The 18,618-nt window shown below is 45.1% G+C and overlaps 1 long non-coding RNA gene across 1 annotated transcript; it reads right to left on the bottom strand.

The window, feature by feature from the left end:
- Window positions 1–9,274: 9,274 nt before the first annotated feature.
- Window positions 9,275–15,268, bottom strand: LOC139035579 (uncharacterized). Its single transcript, XR_011488186.1, has 2 exons — window positions 15,111–15,268; window positions 9,275–9,670 (listed from the first exon to the last, which is right to left on the bottom strand). It is a non-coding gene; the product is annotated as an uncharacterized lncRNA (long non-coding RNA).
- Window positions 15,269–18,618: the final 3,350 nt, after the last annotated feature.

Raw genomic sequence — 18,618 nt, 5'->3', positions numbered from 1 at the left:
TAGAAAGTGGTTAAGAGAGACAGTCTAGTACTGTCTTCTGTGTACTTCTGCAAGTACTTCACTGTACTCTGTGATCTTCTGCAAATACTTGACATCTCTGGCCTTTAGTTTCCCTCAGTTGAAAAATAAATGTATTAGACTGAATCTGAGATTTCCTGCAAATCAAGGAGCCTAAAGCAGTTTCTTATGGATACCAAGATGCACTCCTGGCAGGTCTGAGCAAGCCTAATGTGTTCAGAGCCTGCCTTTTTCCTTTCTGGCTGAACTAACTGAACAAGAGGTTAGGACCACTACATTCTCTTTTAGGACTAGCTATTGCATTTGCTTCTAATTTGTTAAGATTTTTGGATTGTGGGAACTACCAAGGGAAAGGAGGTGCTCTTTTTTTGTTGTTTTTTAAGGTCTTACTTTGTGTTATATACTGAACTAAGTGCTTTATACTTAATCCTTATAAAACATGTCATCATAATGAGACAACTGAGACACTTGGGTTATTTGTCCAAGGTTATGTTGCTAATGAGCCAGTGTTTTGGTAAATAGAGGAGAAGGGTGGCCAAGTGTCCTGGGTTTATGAATGTCTTCAGGGTTTTTTTTTTCTTCTTTATTCCTTAAAAAAAGGGGGGGGAGGGTAGTTTATGACCTCTAGCTCTCTCCTCCTTACTGTACCATTTCTATTCAAGACCTTGCCTTCAAAGAAATCACAAGTTCCAGACACTGTTGTGGCCTTTTTATGTTACAGGAGTGAACTGAACACACAGAAATCCCTGCCTTTGTGGATCTTATATTAATTCAATCCAGTCTTTAATCTCAGGAAATCTTGTTATCCCTGGCCTTCTAGATGACAGGCGCTATTTGAAAGAGGTTTCCAACCAAAAACTTGAGTAATTTCTGACAATATTTTCAACAGAGTTATCAAACAATGTTTAAAGTACATTGTTGACAGAATTTTTCGTGGAATCTCACCCTGTAAAACAGACATAAGTGAGGTTCCTTTGAAGTGGGAATGAGGGGTCCTAGAGCTTCGTGTTCTCATGGCCCACTTCTCCCACGATTTCTGGGGAGCTCCTAGGAACCTTTAAAACTCTGTAGCATGTAGTTTCAAAATCACTTTTATAGTAGTATGGCAAGGAAGCTAAGAATTTCAGGGTTTCTTTATGGCTGTCATTTGCTTTTCTTTTTTCCCTTCTTCCTATTTTAGATTTAGTTCTCTGGTCAGACCACATGAATGTCAGATCTCATCAGTGCAAAGAATGCATCACTTCCAGCATTCACTAAGTGAGGTGTATCATCAGTGCACATGAGCACTTGTTCAGTTTTATCATGTGGTGTCTGTTAAAAATGTGAAGGATCCTTCCTCCCTAGCAGCACAGCAGACACCACTGATCACATCTCTCTCCCCTCCCTCTGCAGACCTTTTGCATTCTCTCATTCTTTCCACCCTATCTCCCACCCGACCTCCAGGTCTCTTTGAGGGGGTGGGGTGGGGGGCTGCCTTTCCTTCTCAGAGCTTGGTGCCTCCCTGGGGGTCTCTAATGATGGTTGGAATTTCAGGGCAGTGCTGGGTGGAAACAGCTGAGTGAGTTCATTGCCCCCATGGAGGGAGGGGTACTCCAGCAAGAGAAAACTCTTTCTCCAGTACTGATAAATACTTTGGCATTTCTGCCTTAGTATTGTCATCTGAAGGGGAGGGAAGAGGGTTTGATCAAGGCCTGTTTTTGCCTCTAAAGCTTTGTTTTGTAATGATTTTATGAGGGCTTGGGAAATGTCTTTCAGGAGTATGCAGCAGTCTTAATGAATACCTTACTAGTAGAATATGAGGACTCCATATCCTTTTTCAGCACCATGGAGAGCTCAAGCCTTTTCATCGTGTTCCTTGCCTTGGGTTGGTGGAAGGTACAGAGCTGAACCAATCCACTGAGCTGCTTGGTGTAGACCTACCCTTTTGCATAGCCCAGTTTATCTGTTCAATCTCCAGTTCTGATTGGTATGGATTCAGTGAGAGGCAGCAGCATTCCTGAGTGTCCCCATACTCCCTCTCTTCTATTAGGTGTGTAAACCTCAGATTCATGTTGAGACTTGCCCAAGGATTTGTCTAACTTCATAGTGGCATATGAGTGAAATCCTGCCTTCTACTCTATTGGTAACATAATTCATATTGTGATGAACACGGTTTTTTAACAGCCCTTGAGAAAAACTCTCACCCCTACTTTTCTTTGCTTCCAGACCCCTGAGGAGACTTGAAGTTGCTTTTCATTCCTTGGGTTTGGGCTCTTTTTCTGCCTCTGCATGGAGAAAGGCATTATTGCTCTGGCTCTCTGCCCAGTCTCGCTTTTGTATTTCTTTGATCTCATTGTTCAGAGGGTCTCAGAGAAGCCCCAAGAGCCATGCCTTTGCATGTTTAAGCTATTGATGCTTTTGAAATAACAGAGCGCCACTGTGTAAGAAGTGTATTAAAGGTCTATCTTGAACAAATTTGGGTCAATAGGTGGCAGTAGTCTACCTAGTCCCGAGGCCCTGACACCCCCTGAGCACATTTGATGGCCATTATATTTAAGGTTGTGAGAAAGGAGGTCACATTGAAATAAAAATGGGGAGAAAAGCAGTCCCTTTTGGTGGGATCTGGGAAAGGCTGAAATGCACCGGCTTACTTCTGTGGGGTGTTGTGTATCAGCTGTGAAGGGCACTGGTAGGAAAGACCGGGGCCTCAGGTTAGGAGTGTGAGGTGGGTACTAGGGCGTCTCAGAGCTAGAGTGAGACTGTGTTCAATGAGGACCCGTGCTGAAAGGACTGAGTCTAGGGCTAGGGGAGTAGGGGGAGGTGGAGGAGGGAGGGGCAGAGCTGTGCGAAGGGACCTCGGAAAGGGTGGGCTCTGACGGGGAGGACTGCGGGGGGAGGGGGAGCCGCAATCCTGAGCCCACGTCGTGGGGGAGGGGCGGGGAGCTAGTGGTCGGCGCTTCCGCTGCATTGGCTCCCCTCCCCCACACTTCCCGAGGAGCCGGAGCAATGCTGGCAAATCTGTCTTCGTGTATTTATTATTATTAAAAATATGAAGGATCCTTCCTCCCTGAAAGCACAACAGATCACGTCTTCTCTCTCCCCTCCCTCTGCAGAGCTTTGGCATTCTCTCTCATTCTCTTCCACCCTTCCCCGGTCCCCCACCCCACCCCAGGCCTGTTCGGTGGGGGGACCCTTCCCTTCCCTTCTCAGAGCTCAGTGGTCCCTGCGGGTTTCTAATGACGGTTGGGAGTTTCGGGGCAGCGCTGGGAGGAAGCAGCTGAGTGAGGGGCGGCCAGTGCCCCAGGGAGGGAGCTGCACTCCAGCCTCTAGTGGGGAAAGGAAGTCACTTGGAAATAAAGAGAAAACCCTTTCTCCCGCTAATGAAGGGAGAAACAGGTGCACGCGCTGCCTTCAGTACCTGGCATTCCTCCTCCTCACCCTCTCTTGTCTACTGTTTGAATTCTGAGAGGGAAACCTCCTCGGAATGGAAAAAGCCAGGAGTTCTCTGTCCGTGCCCACCGCCGCCCGCCCCTTGTTAAATCCCTGTCTTCCCAGGAGAGCCGCTTAGAATGTATTCTTGTAGCCGGCGTGTTGTGTTACTGAGAGGCTTGAAGGGCAGAAGCCCTGGCTTCTCCCGCCCCGCCTGCACCCCAGGCGCGCGCGTCCAGGCGGGGGGCCTCTTTTGTTGCAGTCTGTAGCCGCCCGCCTTGCCCATAGGTGGTGCTGCTGCTGCTCTGCGTGGAGGGGCCTCCCCGCCCACGGCGCCCTCCCCCTCCCCCAGCCCTCTACTGCCTGATTGTTATTCCACCAGCGTCTCCTCTACTGTTCCCTTCCTCAAATTAATTTTGTGGCGCTCTTTTTCCGCAGTGCCATCTTCTTCCCCTCCCCCCTGCTCCAACTCCCTCGCTTTCTCTGTCTCTGTTTCTCTCTCTGTCTGTCTGCAGGATTTTCATCTCATTCCCCTATCTCAGACCACACTCTTCCTTACTCCCTTTATTTCTCTTTATCTCTTCTGTCCTTGGCATCTTTCAGAGGACTGTCCTAATGAAAAGGGGCCATAGTGACGGTGGGTTAGAAAAGGGCAGCGTCGAGGAGCTCAGGGGTCAGTGTTGAGGGCCAGGTCAGGGGAGGGCCAGAGGAGAATGCATGGGAAAGGGGAAGGAAAGATGCCCTGTGCTGTTCAGGTCTGTTCAGTGCCTGGATTTTAAATAGAGTTCACCTGACAAGGGACACTGTCTTACCTGAATCTATAAAATTTAGTTCCACGTGCTGGGAAAGGAGATGGAGTCACACGAATTCAGATTATAAGGGCTTCATCCAAAAACTTTTGGTTTAGATGGCTAAGGATAGCTGTGTGTTTGTTATCCTATATTTTATAGAATCTAGGAAAAAGCTACGCCCTAAAACCTGTTCTGTGGTCCTTAGGAAATGTCCTGTTTTTGATCTTTTGAGTCCTGTCCTCGCCAGGGCAGCTGTTAGGCCTACTTGATGGGTACCCTGGCTGGTCACTACTGAGCACAATCCTGACTGCAGGATCTCATTTTTGTCTTGGTACTACTTCCTCCTGTCATTCCACGTCTGTCCTTTATCTCAGCCAAGTTTATGGGGTTGCCCCACTCAGCCATCACCTTTCCAGAATATAATCCAGAGTCACCAGACTGTCCCCTCACTCTTGCACCGCCTTGCTTCTCAACTTTATTTGGAGACCACTCATTCAGTGTGTGACCAAAACAGTCCCTCAGCACTGTTGTTGGTTGTACGGTTACCCAATGTCTAGTATGGCTTATTTTCCACTTACTGAGTTATTTTGGTGGATTAAAAGCATCCTGGTAGCTCCCTGGAAAAATACTATTGAGTCTTTGCCTTGTGTATGACCTAGGAATTATCCACAAGTTGGATGGTGTGGCCTCTTTCCTTCATTCCCGGGTGGGAAGAGATCTTAGTTTAAATGGCATCCTCAGAATGACTGGCTTCTATTTCCCATGCTTGTGTGTGTCAAGACTGACTCCTGGGCTACGGAGACAGGCAGCATTTGCCTGCAAGGCAGAGCCCTAGAAAGAGCCATAGTGCAAAACTCCACATCCTTCACATTATTGCCTGTGATTTGGAGGTACCTATGGAAACCATTGCCTGCCTTTCCCCCCTTCCTGAGGTGTGTATGTCGGTGGAGGCAAAAGTGGTCTCTTTGTTTCCTCAGCTGATTTTCATACTGCCCTTTTCAGAGACCTTCACCCTATCTGAGGGACTCTACTTAGGGTTGGGGACTCATGTAACTTAGATGGTGAAAGATGAAACCTGTTAAGGTCCTTCTCTCTCTGTCTCTCTTTTTTTTTTTTTTTTTTTTTTTGTCTGTGCTACACAGCTCGTGGAACCTTAGTTCCCTAATGAGGAATTGAACCTGGGCCCCCCAGAAGTGAAAGTGATGAGTCCTAATGACTGGACCACCAGGGAATTCCCAAGGTCCCTCTCTTAAAAGCAAGGCTCAGTAAACATTTGTTGCCTGAATGGTAGGGACTTTTCACCTTTGGTACCTTCTCCAAGAGTAATACATTTTTAACTGTATCTTCTCTAGGTGTTTATGGTTATTGCAGCTAAAATTGTGTTGGTTAAGTTTTGTTTTCTTCCACTTAGGGAGAAGTGGTTTGTCCAAAACTGTACAAATATGTCATTAGCAGAGCTGGTGTTAGAACCCACATTCTCTTGGACATCTGGGTCTGATTTTTTGCTGACTGCCCCACAGAAACCAGTGTTCCCATTTCATCCCCACATTCACTGACTGCTTTGAAGCCAGCCACACAGGTTTTGTAGTGAAGCCAGTTTTGGCCGCCGGCTGAAGGCAGGCGTCAGCAGTGTGAGAGCTGGAGCGTGGGGCAGAGCAGGTGCCTGGCTCCCTGGGAAGGGCTGGAACGCCCTCAGGTGTTACACAGTGCAGCCTACTGGAGGGGCCTTGATGTTCCCAGAGGTAGAAAATTTCTAAACTCCTGGTTTTTCTTTCCCATTCCAGATTTTAATTTGACTTTACTGCTGATATACTCCTTCCCCTAAGCCTTCTCCCCCTTATTTTCTCAGGAATGGATAGCACATGGTGGTGGCCCGGAAGCTCTGACATCTCCATTTTCGCCTTCCTGCTCCTTTTCAACTAGCTCTTGGCTTCTGTGTCAATAAAATAAAAGGCTCTGTGGACCACCCTCTTCCTGCTGCTAGTGCTGATCATCTTCAATCTTAAAGAATTTGTCTACTGTAAAGCCATCACTCTGCCTCTATTACATGTTCTCACAGTTTTTGTTGTTAATGAAAGCCTAGGCTAAAAAAAAGCTCAGAAAGCATTCACATATTTCCACTTGGACTTAGCCTGTAGCAGCTTACTCTGAGAACTGGCTTTGTCTCATTTGCCAGCCTTTAGTTTAGCCCCATGGCTGAACTCTGGAGAATAAAAAGCCCTTGAATGTCTACTTCTCTCCCAATTTCGATTCACTCACTACTAGCTCTTGCAGGAAGCCCTAGGTGGTAAAGAGATCAAATCAGAATTCCTAGCCAAGAAAACACTGCCTCTTAGCTACAGTGACCCTTGTCTGGCATTGCATTCAGTTCTATGGCAGTTAACACCAGAGAAGCTTCATCTGGCTTCACACCCTCCTTCTCAGTCTCTTTCAGTCAAGCCTTAAGTAATCTATCACTGATGGCAGACTTCACTTGCCCTTTTATTCCCTCCCAAGGCTTCAAGTGCCAAAGTTTCCTAGATGCCTCCCACCAAAAGGGTGCTTTCTGAAACCCAACCTTCCCTCTCTTTCTCATCCCTCAGATCCTCAAATGGATCCCCTAAGAGTCAGCTGGGTGCTATTAAAAATCCCATTCCTCACCCATCTCCCTGCTGGAGCTCCAGGAATCGGATTCTGCAGCCTCCTGTCATCCTAGCCTCCTTTTCTGTTCACTTGGAAGCTTTTCTCCATTGCTTTTGATGATGTCCTGGTTTGGCAGAAGTATCCAGAATTTAGGAAGATCTTTCGGGATGAGTCCCCCATCTCCAGCGACTTAGTTGACCCTCAGAAGGATCTGCTCCCGCCCCTCCCTGCAGTGCCGCCGTCCCCCCTGTTGACCTAGGCTAGGCAAGATCAGGTGTGGAAGTCCTCTGCACAGACACTCCAGCCCGCTTCATCCTTCTTGGCAAACAAAGCATGGCTCTGCCCCTGACTTCCTCCTCTTTCTTTTCCATTATATCTTCTCCTTCATCTAGTCCCACTTCTGCCTTCCCTTCTTGAATACCCTTCATTCCTCTTCCTTAAATCTGCTCGTCCACTTGCTCACCATTGCCCATCTGTACCCACTCCCTCCACACCCCCATCTTTCCTTTTCAGTCGCTATCTTCCTCATCGCCTGCTCATCTGAAGAAGCAGCATGTGAGGGGCAGATGGCTGCAGAGTGGGTCCCTGATTGTCAGAGTAGACGATCCCTTTTTCTCCAGAGGATGAGTGGCAGTTTTTTCCCATCTTGTCCTCAATGGTCTTCAGGAGCCGGAGAGCCCCAAGATGCTGCCTCTCTTGGGGATGAACAAGCTCTCTGCTTCTCCCAGTCATTTGGCTCCGACACCCGCTTCTTTTGCTCTTCCTGACTCTGGTTTGTCCTCATTTCTCCCGCTCTTTCTCTCGCTTTCTCCCTCTTTCTGTCTCTCCCCAGCATGAAGCGGCGGCAGGACTGAATGAGTCTGTCTAGAGGCTCTGCCAGGCTGTGCCCCTCACTTTTGCCCCTCCCCCTCACTCTGCGTACTGTTGGGGCGGGGGTTGGAGGGCGGTGGCATGGTGCCAACCAACCCAGAACCATCTGCAGTGCCTTCTGCACCGAGACGGGCTCTGCCTCTCCCGCCCGCCTCCTCGCCCACTCTTTCTCTCCCATTTTTAATTAACTGCTGAATTAATTAAATCCTACATGCTAATTAACATTCCTACAGGGAAGAATGCTAGGTCAGAAAAGTAGGAGGTGATAAAGCAGGGCTTCTGTCCATTCAGGATGGGAAACTTAGGGATGGGCAGGTAGGGGGAAAGAGGTTGAAGGGTTGAAGAGGGAAGAACAGCCTAAGAGTGGAAAGAAATCCGAGGGAGGTGTGAAGAGACAGAGATGGGAAATAACGGAAAGTGGAACTTATTGTAAAGGAAAATAATTAGTATTAGTAGGATTGGAGAAATGAGATTATCTTGAAGCTTCTAAAGGTTAGAGGTTGAGTTGTGGGTTGCAAACATTAGCATGCTTGAATAGCCTGAGAAATAGTGATACAGAGGATGCTGATTTGCTGGCTTGAATATCTTCTAAAGAAATAAATCTCAATTTTAATGGGAGTGCTTTAGGTTAGAAATGAAGGAGAACTTCCTCCTTGCAAGTCAGTGACATGCTCTAGTGAAGGAACTCTTTGGGAGATAGATGCATATCTGTCTAGAGTGGTTAAAGTTTGCCCCAAGCCAGATGAACTTGGAAGGTTTTTTCTAGATAGACATAGTCATCCTTAAATGTGTCCTGTGTCCTGGAGAACCAAGAAAGTTCAGGATAGGAAAATTCAGGGCGCATTCTCACTTCACTTTCCTTGTTGGCATTCAGGGTGAACTTTGAGTTTGATCTTTGTGGTCTGTCAACATTTTAGGGATGAGACTTCTCTTCAAAGAAGATAATTGCTTCCCTGGAGGATTTAGAGCACTGATTCCTAGCTAAGATTTCAAAGAGATGACTCTGATGACTAGCATGGCTTCTGTCCTTGACAGAGGGCTGGAGAGGAGAATAGGAGAACAACTGGAGATATATATGGAGCAGAAGAATAGAGGTTGGGGTGTGGATTGACAAGGGTGTGTTGTAGGTGGTGTATATATATGGAGCAAAAGAAGGAGGTTGGGGTGTGGATTGACAAGAGTGTGTTGCAGCTGGTGCCAAGGACTCTGTTAAGGTCACTCCCATGGTCCAACCTGGAAAAAAGAGGGACAGCTTGCTTGTCATTGTTTTTCTCCTCTAAAGAGTGAAGGAAACTATATTCAGTGCAAATCTAGACTCCCCTGCCTAGCCCTTCACTAAAGAACTGAAGTCTGTGAGGACTCCACTGGGTGAGCAGAGCCTCCTGACAGCAGCCGCCCCAACGTTTCCCAACCTTCTTCAGTCTGAAATATACCAGGAGCAAGTTCTACCTCATCTATTCTCCTAACCACTGTGCACTTAGATGGCATTTCCCACTATTATTCATACTGCAGTAATTAATTCACTCAGAAATTTGCATATTCACTATACAGAGCATAGAATATCATAAATTTAAGCAACATTTATTAAGCACCTACTATCTGCCAGACACACAAGGCATTAGGTTTAGATATGAAAAAAGGGGATGAGATAGAATTGTTACATCAAAGGGGTTTATATTTTGGTTCAGGGGGAAATAGAATATACAAGAATATACAATAAAGGGTAGTAAATTTTCTGTGTCTGTGTGCAAACTCATTAGCACCTATTCCCTGTGCTGCTTTTGGGTCCTCTTGTACTGTTACTTGGGCTCCCCAGGTGGCTCGGTGGTGAAGAATCTTGCTTTTTAATGCAGGAGATGCAGGTTCAATCCCTGGGTCAGGAAAATCCCGTGGAGAAGGAAATGGCTACCCACTCCAGTATTCTTGTCTGGAGAATTCCATGGACAGAGGAGCCTGGTGGGCTGTAATCCATTGGATTGCAAAAGAGTTAGACACAACTTAATGACTAAACAATAACAACAATACTGTTACTTACTCTTTCTTGTGTATGTGTGTCTTAGCTGTCCACAGAGGTGAGATGCTAGCTTTGTGAGGGCAGAAATCCAGGTCTTTAGAGTGAAGTACACGTAACACTAGCCTAAAGCCTGACAATTCCCAGCTATTCAGCAAATGTATTGATTGGCATAGAGCCACATATCAAGGTGTCATAGTTGCTTTAGAGTCAGTGACATTTCCCAGTTGTGGCAAGTATTTGTCCTCTGGATGGAGGACACAGAAAGTTACAAAAAGTATGATGAGTAAGATAATTATATGATGACTAAGGGAGGTCACTCCATAGTATAATGTGGCTTAGGCTCCTCAGTAGGATTTGTTTTTTAATATATATTTATTTATTTGGCTGTGCTGGGTCTTAGTTGCAGTGATCTTCATTACAGCATGCAGGTTCTTCAGTTATTGCATGGTAACTCTTAGCTGTAGCACGTGAGATCTAGTTTTTCTGACCAGGAGTCAAACCCAGGCCCCTTGCATTGGGAGCATGGAGTCTTAGCCACTGGACTACCAGGGAAGTCCTTCCTCAACAGGATTTGAAGCCAGTTTCTGAAGCGGGGCAAGGGCTGAGGAGAGGTGGTGGAGTGAAGAGTAAAGGGCACAGGCTTGTTTTCATATATACTGTATTTCCTTTTATGTTTTTATAGACATTTCTCACCATCTTCCTACTCCAAAATTATAATTAGGCTACTTGTACACGTTTGTATCCTGTTTTGTTCAGTTCATATTGTATCGTATTTTCTTATGCAATTAAAAAATCAGATGAAAGAATGCTTAATGTGGAGAAGGAAATGACATCCCACTCCAGTATTCTTGCCTGGAAAATTCCATGGATGGAGGAGCCTTGTGGACCACAGTCTAGGGGGTCACAAAAGAGTTGGACATGACTTAGTGACAGCCCGCACATATGCAGTGTATAATATATAATTTTTAATGCTGTGTAAAGCAAATAAAGACCTCTCTCTAAATAAAAATAAAAAATGCTTAAATGAACATGTAATATCTCATCATGGATATACTATAATTCATAAAACCATTTCTTTTTGTTAGACATTTAGTATGTTTGCAGGTTTGTTGTATTTTCCTTCTATGATGGACACCCACATCTTTATACAGAAATCTTTTGTGATTTTCTGAAGTGAAATTTCAGGGGCAAAGGATAAAGAACACCATTCTGGCCTCTGGAGTAACTTCCCCTGGAGGAGCTTATTATTTATTTTTTAAAATAACTTATTTTTTGAGTAGGTAAATAAGGTAAACACTACAAAAGGGAGTAGGTAGTGCAATGAAATTTCCTTCCACCTTCATCCCCCAGTTCCCCTCCCAGAGGTGTCCTGTGCATGTACAAGCACACGTGTTAGATGCAGGTTTGTAAATATAGAGATCATTCAGTCCCACCTCCACAAATTCTGAAGTGGATCCTTGGAATGTCTGTTTCCTTCCCCTAAAGCTTTTGCACTAATTCTCCTGTGTAGCCAGATTTTTTGTTATTGTTTAGTCAGCCAGTCATGTCCGACTTTGCAACCCCATGGACTGCATCACACAGGGCCCCCCTGTCCCTCACCATCTCCCAGAGTGTGCCCAAGTTCATGTTCATTGCATTGGTGATGCTGTCCAGCCATCTCATCCTCTGACGCCCTCTCCTCCTCCTGCCTTCAGTCTTTCCCAGCATCAGGGACTTTTCCAATGAGTCATCTATTTGTATCAGATGACCAAAATACTGGAGCTTCAGCTTCTTCATCAGTCCTGCCAGTGAATATTCAGAGTTGATCTCCTTTAAGATTGACTGGTTTGATCTCTTTGCTGTCCAGGGGACTTTCGGGAGTCTTCTGCAGCATCACAGTTCAAAGGCATCAATTGTTTGGCGTTCTGCCTTCTTTACGGTCCAGCTGTCAGAGTCGTACGAGACCACTGGGAAGACCATAGCTTTGACTATATGGACCTTTGTCAGCAGCCAGATTTAGGAATCACCAGGTTAAATGAATTCCTGGGATTCTCTCCAACTCTAAAATTTAATGACTAGAACTCACAGAATTAGTAATTTGAAAAATAATATTGATTAATGTTAAGACTCAATCATTATATATCATAAAGAGTCTCTTTGAAATGCTCCCTTAGAACCAATTTTTGATACTGAATTTATTATTGTTAATACAAATAATGGCTACCATTTACTGAGTGCTTATCTATGCCAGGCCCTGTAAAAAGTACTTTTTATACATTTCACTTCAACTTCATGAACTAGGTAATCCTTAAACCAACGCTTTGGAAAAACTTAAGCAGCTTACCCATGATGAAGGGACTGTTAAGTGGCAGAGTGAAGATTTGAACTCAGGCCTCTCTTCTCCAGGCTGATGTTCATTCACCATCATTAGATTATACCATCCTAGTGTTTGGTAACTTGCTTTTTTCACTAAAGATGTGTCTAGAACATCTTTTGTTTCATACATAAAGGTGGCTTTTATACTTTAGTTCACTTGTAGGGTTTTTGGTTTTTGTTTTTGTTTTGATCATTATTTACTACACAAAAATACATTTCTAAAACAAATTTCAAATAACACAGATATGGGAAACTCTCTTTGATCCTCACTCCCCAATTCTTATAACCACTATAATCGAATTCATATATATCTTCTAGATTCTTTTCCATGTATTTATGTACATATAGAAGTACATGGTTTTGTGTGTATTTTTTTTTTTTTTAACTGGGTCTTCATTGCTGTGCAGACTTTTCTCTACTTGTGGTGAGCAGGGGCTATTCTCTAGTTGCAGTGTGCACACTTCTTATTGTGGTGGCTTCTCTCACTGTGGAGCCCAAGCTCTGAGCATGCGGGCTTCAGCAGTTGCATCACATGGGCTCAGTGGTGAGGTTCCCCGGGGCTCTAGAGCACAGCCTCAGTGGTTGTGGCTTAGTTGCCCTGAGGCATGTGGGATCTTCCGGGACCAGGAATCAAACCTGTGTCTCCTGCATGAGCAGGCAGATTCTTTACCACTGAACCACCATGGAAGCCCTTGTGAGTGTTTTATAGTTATATTTTATTTTTACATAAATGAGAGCACACTATACATAGGGTTTTATAACTTGCTTTTCTATCTTAATGATATATCTTGAAAAATCTTTCCATATCTCCCCCTAAAGATCTTTTTCAATTTTTTCACTGCTCCATAATGTCTATAGTTTATGTAACTATTTCCGGAATGATGGGAGTCATTGGAAACACTACTATTGTAAAGAGTGTTGAGTTTTTCTCATAAATGCCTACAATTGCTGGACAGAAGTTTTAAATGTTAATGGAGACTGAAAAAGGAGAGTAAGCCAGTTTGTACTTCTACCAGCAGTCCATGAGAGTGCCAGCTCCCTTGCCAGTATAGGACACACCACAGCTCTTCCCCTGAATTTGCTTTATGTTAATTGCTTCTCCTGGATGGTCTCTTGCAGAACAAGCCAAATATTGACAGATCTCTTTTGATTAAACTCTAGGGTAACTTTTCCCCTATTATTTTTAACCTCTGTCCTGTTCTTTGGGCCTGTTCTCTGAGATACAGACTTCTTTTTTTTTAAGAGTCTAATTGTCTAAATCGTGTGTCTCTTCTGGAACATCCTCATTGCCTGTCTGCATCTCCCTCTTGCAGTCAATACTATGCCTGGTTTAGGCATGACCCTGCTTACAGCCAGAATAACTTCTCTCAACTACCTACTGGCACAGGGAGAAGAGAATTGAAGTATGACACTTGGTTTTAACACATGGCTTATTTTCTGCTTTACTACTTTGTTTGGTAACTGCTGTTATTTGCTATTTGTGATCTGTTTAGAATGTGTGGAGTCAGGCTACCTTGAGTGGAAGCCACCATAGGAAGGGTAAGATCATCACCAGCTTGTCTAAAGGCCTCCTGATCATATGGTACCTTTGGCTGGCACCCAGACTCAAAATGTGCCTGCCCTGCTGACTTTTGGATCATAAAGCAGGCATTAGTAGACAACAAAGAGAAACAAACAGTTCTAAAAGTAAATGAGAAGAAATAAACATTGTTTGCTACATTAAAATGTTCCTTAGTAGTTGCCTTAAGTAGTTATTAGAGGAAAAAAGAAAGGAGACAGGTGAATTCAGGAAGCTTTCTGTTGCTTCCCTGATAGCTCAGTTGGTAAAGAATCTGCCTGCAATGCATGAGACCTAGGTTCGGTCCCTGGGTTGGAAAGATCCCCTGGAGAAGGGAAAGGCTACCCACTCCAGTATTCTGGCCTGGAGAATTCCATGGACCTACAAAGAGTCAGACACAACTGAGCGACTTTGACTTTCTGTTCCTTAAGGCCTTCCATGATTATTTTCCTTGTAAGTAATGGAAGGATAAGTGTATGGAGGGGGTAGGAGCTCTTGCAGCCCTAGGGATATTGGAGTGTGTGTGTGTGTGTGCGCGCGCACGCTGCAGCCCTAGGGATCTCGGGGTGTGTGTGTGTGTGTGTGCGCGCGCGCTGCAGCCCTAGGGATCTCGGGGTGTGTGTGTGTGTGTGTGTGTGTGTGTGTGTGTGTGTGTGAGGGGATGTCCTTGAATAATTTGTCGTATTTGCCTTTATGACCATAGAGCAGTTGGATAATTTAGCTTTCAAATCTTGGTGCCATGAACTGATGAAGGAAGAAAAAAGTGACAGTGAGGGGTCATTCAAGAAATTCCAGAACATTAGAGCTGAAAGGAAGTTTAGAGGTTGTTTAACAGTGGCATGTGGCTTAATGGGTTTGGGGATCTGAAAAATCCTGACCTTGACATTCAACCACTCCCTTGCTGCATACTTTTGGCAAGTCGCTCTGAGCTTCAGTTGCTTCCTTTGCTTATTGAGAGTACTTTGTACATGTGGTTGTCACATGGACCAGCACCATCATTTGCATGAAGACTGGTTCAGGGAGTGATGTGGATGGCATAAGTTCATGAACTTGTGAGTAGCAGAACCAGGCCTCAGATTTAGATTTCTAGACTTTTAGCCCAGTTTCCTTTCTAGCACTACACAATGCAGTCTTTTTTCATTCTTTTTTAAAAAATTAAATTATTTATTTTTTGCTGTGCTGGGTCTTCGTTGCTGGCTAGGGCTTTTTTCTAGTTGTGGTGTGCAGGCTTCTCATTGCAGTACAGGCTCAGTAGTTCCCAGGCTCTAGAGTACAGGCTTAATAGTTGTGGCACACAGGCTTGGTTGTTCCGAGGCAGGTGGGATCTTCCCAGATCAGGGATTGAACCTGTGTCTCCTGCATTGGCAGGCAGATTCTTCACCCATGAGCCGCCAGGGAAAACCCATTCGTTCTTTAAGTAGAAGAAGAACAAAACATGCCACCAATGCTCCTCTCCCCTCTCCCGCATACTTACTCTTTGCTCTTCGTTGGGTGTAGAGAGACAAACTGGGACAGAAACCCTCTGAAGGACAGAACAGGAGGCAGTGTTCAGTTGGAGAGGCTTTGTTGACTAGCTTATCAAAACTGGCAGCAAACCGGTGTCGCTGGTTCCAGCTCCAGCTCTGAGCAGTGAGGAATGTACTTTGAGCTCCTCCCTTATTTCCTGTTGCGTTCTTGCCAGCTGCGGTTGGCCAGGACTGCCAAATGGATGAGGCTGATTTGAGCCAGCATCCTATTGGCCACCTCTGTTTCCTACTAACCAGGAGCTGCTGAGAGGAAAATGTCTGGTTGGACTCTGGGATTTTTCTGCAATCTGCAGAGGGAAAAAAATGGTATGAGGGGGTGAAATTGGGACATCCAAGGCTGAGGCTGTGGTCTCAACAAGAAGATGCAAATGCCTGGGAATCCATGGCTCCCTGATGGCCAGATTCTGCACAGATCTTGCCTTGGATGAAGGGAGTTGGAAACGCTCACCCACTCTCCTTCCTGAGCTTGTGTCAGGGACTGTTGGATCCTGTGCTGATTAGCATGGCTGCCAGATCTCACGTCACTGTGGCACCCTCTGCTCTAGACCTTTACCTGCCTTTCTGGGTCATATTTTGTTTTTTCATACCCACCCCCCTTCCCCAAAAGCCTTATTTTTTGTTAGGAGACAATGAAAAAATGAAATCAGCTAATCACTGCTAATGAGTATGATTTTTCATGGTATCCTTCCCAGGTCAGAAATGCCATGAGCTAGCCTAGGTAAGAGAAGCATATCTGCCTGCAGAAGGCCTGAGGGAATGACTCCAGGCCTGGGTCACTGGGGCAGCATGGTGTCTGCAGCAGGTAGCGTTTGCTAGGCACGCACCCAATCTTTTCTATTAGGCACCGTCAGGTGCTGAGAGAAGACACCAGCCCTCTTACGGAGGAATTCACGTTTAGAAGGGAGTCGGGGGCTCTCCTGGTGGCTCAGTGGTAAAGGATCCTGCCAGTGCAGGAGACACAGGTTCAGTCCTTGATCCAGGAAGATCCCACATGCCGCAGAGCAACTGAGCCGGTGTGCCACAACTGTTAGCCTGTGCTGTACAAGAGAAGCCACTGCAATAAGAAGTCCGCATGCTGCAACTAGAAAATAGCCCATCTCATTAGAACTTATTCAAATGAATTCTTTTTAATGGCTGAGTAATATTCCATGGTGTATATGTACCACAGCTTCCTTATCCATTCGTCTGCGGATGGGCATCTAGGAAGCTAGAAAGATAAAGACCATTACAGTATACTAACACATATATATGGAATTTAGAAAGATGGTAATGATAACCCTATATGCAAAACAGAAAAAGAGACACAGATGTACAGAACAGACTTTTGGACTCTGTGGGAGAAGGCGAGGGTGAGATGTTTCGAGAAAACAGCATTGAAACAGATCACCAGCCCAGATTGGATGCATGAGACAAGTGCTCAGGGCTGGTGCACTGGGAAGACCCAGAGGGATGGGATGGGGAGGGAAGCGGGAGGAGGGATCGGGATGGGGAATACATGTAAATCCATGGCTGATTCATGTCAATGTATGACAAAAACCACTACAATATTGTAAAGTAATTAGCCTCCAACTAATAAAAATAAATGAAAAAAAAAAAGAAAATAGCCCTTGCTCGCTTCAGCTAGAGAAAAGCCCACGCAGCAACAAAGAGCCAGTACAGCCAAAAATAAATAAACTTACTAAAGGAAAAAAAAAGGAGGCAGGCATGCTAAAATGGTCACTGTGGTATAGAGTGTGTGCTGGAGCAGACCATTTGTATGCAGCCCTATGTGAGATCAACTGAGCAGATCCATTGATCAGGGGGATCTCAGGGCCTCAGTCCTGGCCTGGGTGGTAGCCATGGAGAGGCTTACTTTAGCTGTCTGTGACTCAAAGTCTTATGAAGACCTGATACTGTGGTGGATGCAGAACTCTTGAGGGCAGTTTATGCTGGAACAAGCACAGCCTGGCATTTGAGAGGAATTTTCTTGGTGGAGCCGAAGTCTTCAAAGCATTGTTCAGTCATACCCAGGGGTAGGGACAGTCTTCATATGCTTTCATCCAGGTCTCTTACCTAGTAGTAGTAGTGTAGTGTTAGTCACTTAGTTGTGTCTGACTCTCTGCGACCCCATGATCTGTAGCCATCCAGGCTCCTCTGTCCATGGGATTCTCCAGGCAAGAATACTGGAGTGGGTTGCCATTCCCTTTTCCAGGGGATCTTCTCCACTCAGGGGTCAAACCCAGGTCTCCTGCATTGCAGGCGGATTCTTTACTGTCTGAGCTACAGGGAAGCTCTTACCTAGAGAATAACTTTAATGAGCACCAGTCATGTGCAGAGTGGATATGGAAGTCAGACATTCAGACTCCTTCCTTGACCCCAAAAGCCCATGGCCACAGTTCAGGGCAAAGCTTGTAGGACCTAAAAAGAAAGGGTGAATGTTTAGTTATTACTATTAAAACAACTTAATGGCAGGAATTGAGTTACAAATAATGATGTCTTTTTTTTTTTCTTTTTAAATAAGTACTCTGTAGCTCTTTACTTGGAGCAAGTGTTAGTTGCTCAGTTGCATAAACTCTTGTGTAAACTCTTTTGCGATCCCCATGGACTATAGCCCGCCAGGCTCCTCTCTCCACGGGATTCTCCAGGCAAGAATACTGGAGTGGGTTACCATTTCCTTCTTCAGTGGATCTTCCTGACCCAGGGACTGATCCTGCATCTGCACTGGCAGTCAGATTCTTCAACACTGAGCCACCAGGGAAGCTCTTAAGAAATAGTTGATTGAGTAAGATCAATGAAAGAAAAGTTGTGTGTGTATGTTTTTAAATACTTTTTTTGGCTGCACCACACAGCATGTGGGATCTTAGTTCCAAGACAAGGGCTTGAACCCATACCCCTTGCACTGGAAGCTCAGAGTCTTAACCACTGGACCACCAGGGAAGTGCCATAGGAAAGTCATTTCTGAGGACCTTGGTTAAGTGATTTGCATCACTTGAAATAAAAGAAAATTCCTTCAATTTTAGGATCCTTAGGAGGAGATGGTGAACTAAAGGCAGAATGCCATCATTAGTCTGGCCCATGCTACTGAAAAAGGCTTCTCCTGTGATAGACAGACAGAGATAGGTAGATAGATATTAGTCCTTCTTTATAGATGAGGCAACTGACAAACGGGCTGACTCCCCCAAATTCACCCAGCTGGTAAGTGGTGGAAGTGCGTATGGAACCCAGGTCTTGTCATTCATGATCCAAGGCACTTTTCTCTACCCCATGTGTCCTGAACTGAAAACATAGGCATCTCACATCTCATAACAGTACACGGTGAAGTAACAGGCCAAGAAAGGCTCAGTGACTTCCAGATTATGTTTTGAGTTGACCCTATCTTTATTTCTGAGAAAGATGATTAGGCAAATGTCTTCTCTGTGATCACTCCATTCAAAATTGCCCCTTGCCCTTCTCTCTATGTAGAGACCCCAACCCCCT

Source organism: Odocoileus virginianus, chromosome 6 (genome assembly GCF_023699985.2).
Source record: "Odocoileus virginianus isolate 20LAN1187 ecotype Illinois chromosome 6, Ovbor_1.2, whole genome shotgun sequence".
In the NCBI taxonomy this organism is placed as follows: Eukaryota; Metazoa; Chordata; class Mammalia; order Artiodactyla; family Cervidae; genus Odocoileus; species Odocoileus virginianus.
Note: the sequence above shows the minus strand (reverse complement) of the source record. Positions and strands in the feature narration are given on the sequence as shown.